The 6,752-nt window shown below is 39.9% G+C and overlaps 1 protein-coding gene across 7 annotated transcripts in view; it reads right to left on the bottom strand.

The window, feature by feature from the left end:
• Positions 1-6,752, bottom strand: part of GPR15 (G protein-coupled receptor 15) — a 31,424-nt gene that overhangs the window by 22,883 nt on the left and 1,789 nt on the right. Inside the window, exons 2-4 of one of the 7 annotated variants that reach the window (XR_003124114.3) lie at positions 1,866-2,281; positions 942-1,017; positions 565-752 (exon numbers count right to left, since the gene is read on the bottom strand). The exons of 3 other annotated variants lie outside the window; for them this stretch is intronic. The gene's annotated coding sequence lies outside the window, so the exon portion shown is untranslated. Of the gene's footprint in view, positions 1-564; positions 753-941; positions 1,018-1,865; positions 2,282-6,752 lie in introns of those variants that run through there. 3 more of the 7 variants (XR_003124116.3, XR_004811604.2, XR_003124115.3) reach the window with 3 other exon arrangements.

Raw genomic sequence — 6,752 nt, 5'->3', positions numbered from 1 at the left:
GACATATTAACATTTACCCCCTTCCTGCAAACTTACATTAAGGTGAGATCCAGTTCATATTAGTTTCTACCTTTGCTGTGTTTTCAAACTATGAAATTAGGAGAAAAAAGTAATTCTGGTTTGTCTTCGCCTCTGAAAAGACTTGACTTGTTGGGTGACGCCTCACCATTCATCTCTCACTCAGTGTTTCAGGGTGGGAACATGACCTCAACTCTGCTTCAGCCCTCCCGCCCCTCTCAGCCTCCTAGGTGTCTGCTCCTGCTTCTCTCTATGCAGCTCGTGCTGTCAGTGGGCAACCTGGACTCCCACATTCCCATAACCTCCTACGGCCCGTACTTCACCATCCTTAGGCCTGAGGCTTCTCTGTGCTATCCAGTCTTCTTAGTCTCAGTCTCAAGATACCGAGGACGGCTGTTCAAAACCAGTGAGCTGATTCTGTTTAAAAAGTTACACTCTTTGACTTTGTCTGCTCAACAATTTAAAACCATCTCCGACTGTTGATTGATTGATTGATTGTAGTGGATTATATATTTTTAAAATTTAAATTCAGTTTGCCAACATGCATTGTAACACCCAGCGACTTTCGATTTATTATTATTCCTTACCACACATTATTGAAATCTCTACAAAAGTTAGGTGTTGGAAACCCTTATTCTGCTTCTTCAGCTTCCACAGCAGGAGTTTTATGTTCTTTTTAGTGAGGGAATACTGGAGTGAACTCTTTTAGTTTCTCCAGTTGTTTTTGCTCCTTCCTAAAAAAGAAAGAATACAGTATGATCGGAGATACTGCTAGGATCATGCACAAAAGGCAGCACCATGCGCAATGGTTAAGTTTCTAGCTCAGGAGACGTTCTGGAATGCTAAATTTGTAATCCCAGGTCTGTCACTTAGCCTTTCCAAGCCCCACTTTGCCCATCTGTGAAATGCTATGATTATCATACCTGCCTCATACAGTTGCAGTGCAGATTATGTAAATCGCTGAACATAAAGTAGCCAAAGAATGCTTGTTCTGACGGGCTGCATGAAGAGATGGAAGAGGTTACCAGGCCGACCAAGCGGTGGTTCTCAGCCTAGGCCGCACAGTGGAATTGCCTGGAGAACTTGAAAAAATACTTGTGCCCCAGAGATTTTTTGATTTATTTGGTCTGGGGGGGTGGCCAGGTCACTACTATTCTTTAAACCTTTCAAAGTGATTCTGGTGAGTAACTTGTGTTTGAGAACTATATTTGAAACTACATTTAAAGGCAAGTTATAGGATTCCCTCTCTCCTCGGCAGATTGTTAGAGAGGGACACTGGGCTCTGTGCAGTCAACAGACCCAGCATGGTGCCTGCTTTCTAGAAGCTATTTCTTTGCTGTGCTTTGCCGCACTCTCTTCTGCTGCAAACTGGCCCTTCGAGGCAAGCTCCCATTGTCACACCACTGCGGGATGGAGATGTGCGTGAGGAGTGTGCCTGCAGACCCCACACCCTCCCAGGGCTCGCCCCGAGGTTTGGATTTGGCAAGAGGTATTAGGAAGCCCCATTTGTTCTGGCTTCAATCCCAAATGACTTTCTTTATTCCAGGACTTTTGGGGATCCTGTACTTTGGAGTGGTTAGGCCTTGATAAATACAGTGTGTGCTTTGACCCCTGTCTGCTTATTGGCTCATCACATTGCTACTCTTTTGGTTTCAAATCACAGGGGACAGAGGCATGCGTGGTTGACCTTCACCTCTACGCTAGCTTGAGAAGGGACACCGAAAATGAGGATAAAATAGCATCTGCCCTGATAGGTTACTGTGACAGCTAAGTAGATCCTGAAATGTTAGGTATTTGTTTTTGAAGACTGACACAACACACGGGGCGGGGGGGGGGGGTGCCTTTACCTGGCCTGTGCCATGGGGAGCTGGAGCTGGTGCGCACTGGCAGTCCTGCAGGGTGAGGGCTGGGCCTGGCCCTACCTTCACGAGGAGACTCAGTTTCCAGTGTAAGGGCCACTCCCAAACAGACAGTGCTTCACCCATTGCAGGGGCTTTTTAGCCATCCTGGCATCTCAAAGTGGGAGAATTTTTAAAGCTTCTGCTTTTATCTTTTGTCTCAGACAAGACTGTGCTAATGTGGGCTCTTTGGTTTTTCAACGATTTTGCTAAGTATCAGTTGATAATTTCGGATTAGCTGCCTCAGAAAAAAAAAAAAAAAAAAACCTGTCTCTCTCTTGTTTAAATCCACCTCCGTTGAGGGAACAGGAAAAGCTTGGATTTCTGTGGCTTGTTCTCAGGCTCCTCAAGTCAACTGCAACCACCTGCAATGCAGTTTGATTCAGATTGTTCATTTTCAGAGCTAGGCATGGCGACAGGTTTCAGGAACGCACACCGCAGGCCTAACCTCTGGGCATTATTGGCGAGCACTCATAGTAAGCTGCAGAGTGGCACTTGTTGCCCTGCACTTAAAGGAGCATTCAAGGCCATGTAAGGCAAGAAAGTAACCAAAAAAATTCTAGAAAGACTTCAGACACTTGGACTATTACACAAAGGTAGCAGAACAAATTTTATTATCCTAACTCTGCAGCCATCATCCCAGGCGATGCTCCCCCTTCCTCCACCCTTGAACTAAAAAGGTGATGGGAGGGAGAAAAGGGAAGAAGAGGCCTGCTCTCTGAATTGAGAATATCGGGGCCTTCTCCTGTCCTCCACAGAAGGGAAGCATGGACTTCCTCCATGTGCTAGACACCGTCCTAGGTGAATAGCAGTGTGACCTTGTAGATAATTCAAGACTTTCACACCCACAGATCTACTTAAAATCCCAGCTCTTCCTTTTTCTGCTTGAGAAATTTTACCAATTTAAATAGATTTTTTATGTCCCACTGGAATATAAAACGTCCATCTTCACATTTGGTGTGAGGCCTAAATAATACATGCAAAACACTTAGTGTCTGGCACATCATAGGATTTCAAGAAATGGTAACCATAATTAATCTGCAGATGATTTCAAACATATTTTTTTAAAGATTTTATTTATTTATTTATAGAGACAGAGAGAATGAGAGGCAGAGACACAGGCAGAGGGAGAAGCAGGCTCCATGCAGAGAGCCTGACATGGGACTCGATCCAGGGTCTCCAGGATCACGCCCCAGGCTGCAGGCGGCGCCAAACCGCTGCACCAGCGGGGCTGCCCTGCAGATGATTTCAGATCCCCAGCCTTGCCTTCTCTCCAAAGCTCTAGGTCTAAGCTTTCTGACTTCCAGACAGTTCCATTTGAATATTTTCATGATACCTAAAACTTAGTATGTCCAGGTTTAAACTCCTCTTTCTTCTCATGATTTCTCCAGTTTCCATTTTCTTTGTGTTTCTCCTGTCACCTAGACTTTCAATGGTGACATCATCTTCGACTTCTCTTGTTTCTGTGCCTTATGTATGTCTCTTGTTTATGTGCCATATGTATGCCTTATGTATCCAGTTGGTTTCCAAGGCTTTTTTATTCTACTCCTATAATGTCTATCTCACTAAAAGCCCCCTGTCCTACCCTGGTCTGGGCTACTGGATGACAGTAGCCTCTCTGCTGGTCTCCTTGCTGACAGCTTTCTCCTGTAGTCCATTTTATATCCCTTGCCAGTCCAATTTGCAAAAGCATAGATTTAATCACTTCAACCTTTTACTCAATAACTTTCAAAGATCTCCCATTGCTTATAGAAACAATCTAGAATAGTCTAGATTTAGTCTCCCATCCAAGTGCTAGCAGAGCTAGCCAGTTCTAGCTTTGCAATATTTTCTGTCCTCTCCTTTAGCTTTGGTTAAACTCACTATTGTTTGATCCACTTTGCACTTTCTTAGGACCATGCTTCTTGCTACATTGCCTTTATTTCTGGAATACTATTCTCAACCTATTCAAATCCTATCCATGTCACTTCGCTGAAATTACAATTTCAAGAATCATAACCATTTCATTACCAAATAGAATAATAATTTAAAGCTCATCTAAAATGTCCTTTATTTTTTTGAACTCCTTATAGCACACCAAGTAACCTCTTTCCTGTGTCTTTGGTCACTTTCTACCTTGCGTAACACTGATTAATATGCATTCATCTACTCTACTAGGACTTACTATTTATTTAGTCTTTTTTTTTTAGTCTCCCAATGTCTTCCACATTGCCTTGCATAGAGTAGTTGCTCAAGAAGTAAGAGGTTTCTGAGTGAAGTTGAAATTATTAGAAAGCCCCATTGTAAAATATATGCTTAAAATTACATTATCTAGGAAAGAATTAAAATTGATAGACAAGAGTTCAAGTTTAACACTTTGGAGGGAAAGCTCTATAACAGGTCCTACAAGGTAACTTTGAGATTTATAGATATAGCTTTCTTTCCCTTACCTAGAAGAGGATGTGGGTACAGTCCTTTGCCAGTTGTGATGGCAAATGGACAGTTGAAGTTAATCACTGTGGCTTTTGTGATGTTTTTGCACATTTCATATGAGGAATTTGTATTAGAAAATGTTTAACTTTTTTTTGTTTGTTTAAAGTTTTTTATCAACTTGGTTAGAAGATAAAAATTCAGAACTATAGAAAACATTGATGAAAGAAATTGAAGATGACACAAGCAAATGGAAAGATATTCCACATTCATGGATTGGAGGATCAAATGTTAAAATATCCATACCACCCAATCTATAGAATTAATGCAATCCCTGTCAAAATACCAATAGCATTTTTAATTAAACTAGAACGAATAATCCTAAAATTTGTATGGAACTACAAAAGACCTCAAACAACCAAAGCCATCTTGAAAAAGAAAAAGACTGGGGATATCACAATCCCAGATTTCAAGATATACTGAAAAGGTAGTAGTAATCAAGGCAGTATGGTCCTGGCACAAAAATACACACATAGATCTATGGAATAGAATAGAGGGCCCAGAAATAAACCTGCATTATATGGTCAATTAGTCTTTGACAAAGGAAGCAAGAATATGCAATGGGGAAAAATAAAAACACAGTCTCTTGAACAAATGGTGCTGGATAGCTGCATGCAAAAGAATAAAACTGAGGTACTTTCTTACATCACATACAAAAATAAATTCAAAATGGATTAAAGACCTAAATGTGAGACTTGAAACCATAAAAAACCTAGAAGAGAGCACAGGCAGTAATTTCTCTGACACTGGCTGTGGCACTGTTTTTTCTAGAAATGTCTCCTAAGGCAAGGGAAACAAAACCAAATTAAACTATTGGGATTATATCCAAATAAAAAGCTTCTGCACAGCAAAAGAAACAATTAACAAAACAAAAAGCCTATTGAATGGAAGAAGATATGTGCAAATGACATATCTGATAAGAGATTAGTATCTAAAATAAAGAACTTATACAACTGAACACCCCCCCAAAAAAAAATCTGATTAAAAATGGGCAGAAGGCATTAACAGACATTTCTCCAAAGAAGACATATAGATGGCCAACAGACACATGGAAGGATGCTCAGTATCACTCATCCTCAGGAAAATGCAAATGAAAACCACAATGAGACATCACCTCACATCTGTTAGAATGGCTAAAATTAAAACCGCAGGAAACGACAAGTGTTGGCAAGGATGCGGAGAAAAAGGAACCTTCGTGCACTGTTGAGGAGAGAGCAAACTGATGCAGCCACTGTAGAAAACAGTATGGAGGTTCCTCAAAAAATTAAAAATAAAATTGCCATAGGATCCAGTAATTCCACTACTGGGTATTTACCCAAAGAATATGAAAACATTAATTCAAAAAGATATATGTACCCCTATGATTATTGCAGCATTATTTACAATAGCCAAATTTTGGAAGTAACCCAGCGCCCATCCATTAAATGAATGGATAAAGAAGATGTAATATATACATACAATGGAATATTACTCAGCCATAAGAAGAATGAAATCTTGCCATTTGCAACAACATGGATGGATCTAGAGAGTGTAATGCTAAGTGAAATAAGTCAGAGACAAATGCCATATGATTTCACTTATATGTGGAATTTAGAAACAAAACAAAATGAGCAAAGAAAAAAGACACACAAACAAAAGCACAGACTTAAACACAAAGAACAAACTGGTGGTTACCAGAGCGAAAGTGGGTGGAGGGATGGGTGAGATAGGTGAAGGAGACTAAGAATATACTTGTTGTAATGAGCACTGAATAATGTACAGAATTGTTGAATCATTATATTGTATACCTGAAACTAATATAACACCGTATGTTGATTATACTGGAATTAAAATTTTTAAAAGTGATAGAGACTGATGCCACCTAATGTTAAAGAAATGCCATCACCAGTAATATACACACTGGTCCTGAGAGCCACCTGTTGAAAAAGCTGATGAATAATGACAACTATTCAGTCAACAAATTTCAGGAGAGACTCAATTGCCCCCAAAGTCCTATTCGATTCCCTACTATTATCCATAAACAAATTGCCACATATGTGGCAATGTTTACTGTAAGAGTTATAATATTTTCCTTTTGTGAGATCCTATCAAAACACATACTCAGTAATAACATTTAAATAAAAACAAAAAATTCAGAACACTGTTGGAGAAGTTTGATGGAGTCGATGTATCCTTATCTATATTTAAACTATGAAGGAAAGTTCTACAACCGAAATCAGGGCACTGTTAGATAAAGTTAGGAATTTAATAGGTAAATTTAGGGGAGTATGAGTACTTTCATGGAAATGAAGATGCATCATTTCAAAGGCATATTCATCAAGAGGTAACTTTTCATCAAAAGGACATTTTACCATAGATTTCCAATCA

Source organism: Canis lupus, chromosome 33 (assembly GCF_003254725.2).
Source record: "Canis lupus dingo isolate Sandy chromosome 33, ASM325472v2, whole genome shotgun sequence".
NCBI classification, from domain to species: domain Eukaryota; kingdom Metazoa; phylum Chordata; class Mammalia; order Carnivora; family Canidae; genus Canis; species Canis lupus.
Note: the sequence above shows the minus strand (reverse complement) of the source record. Positions and strands in the feature narration are given on the sequence as shown.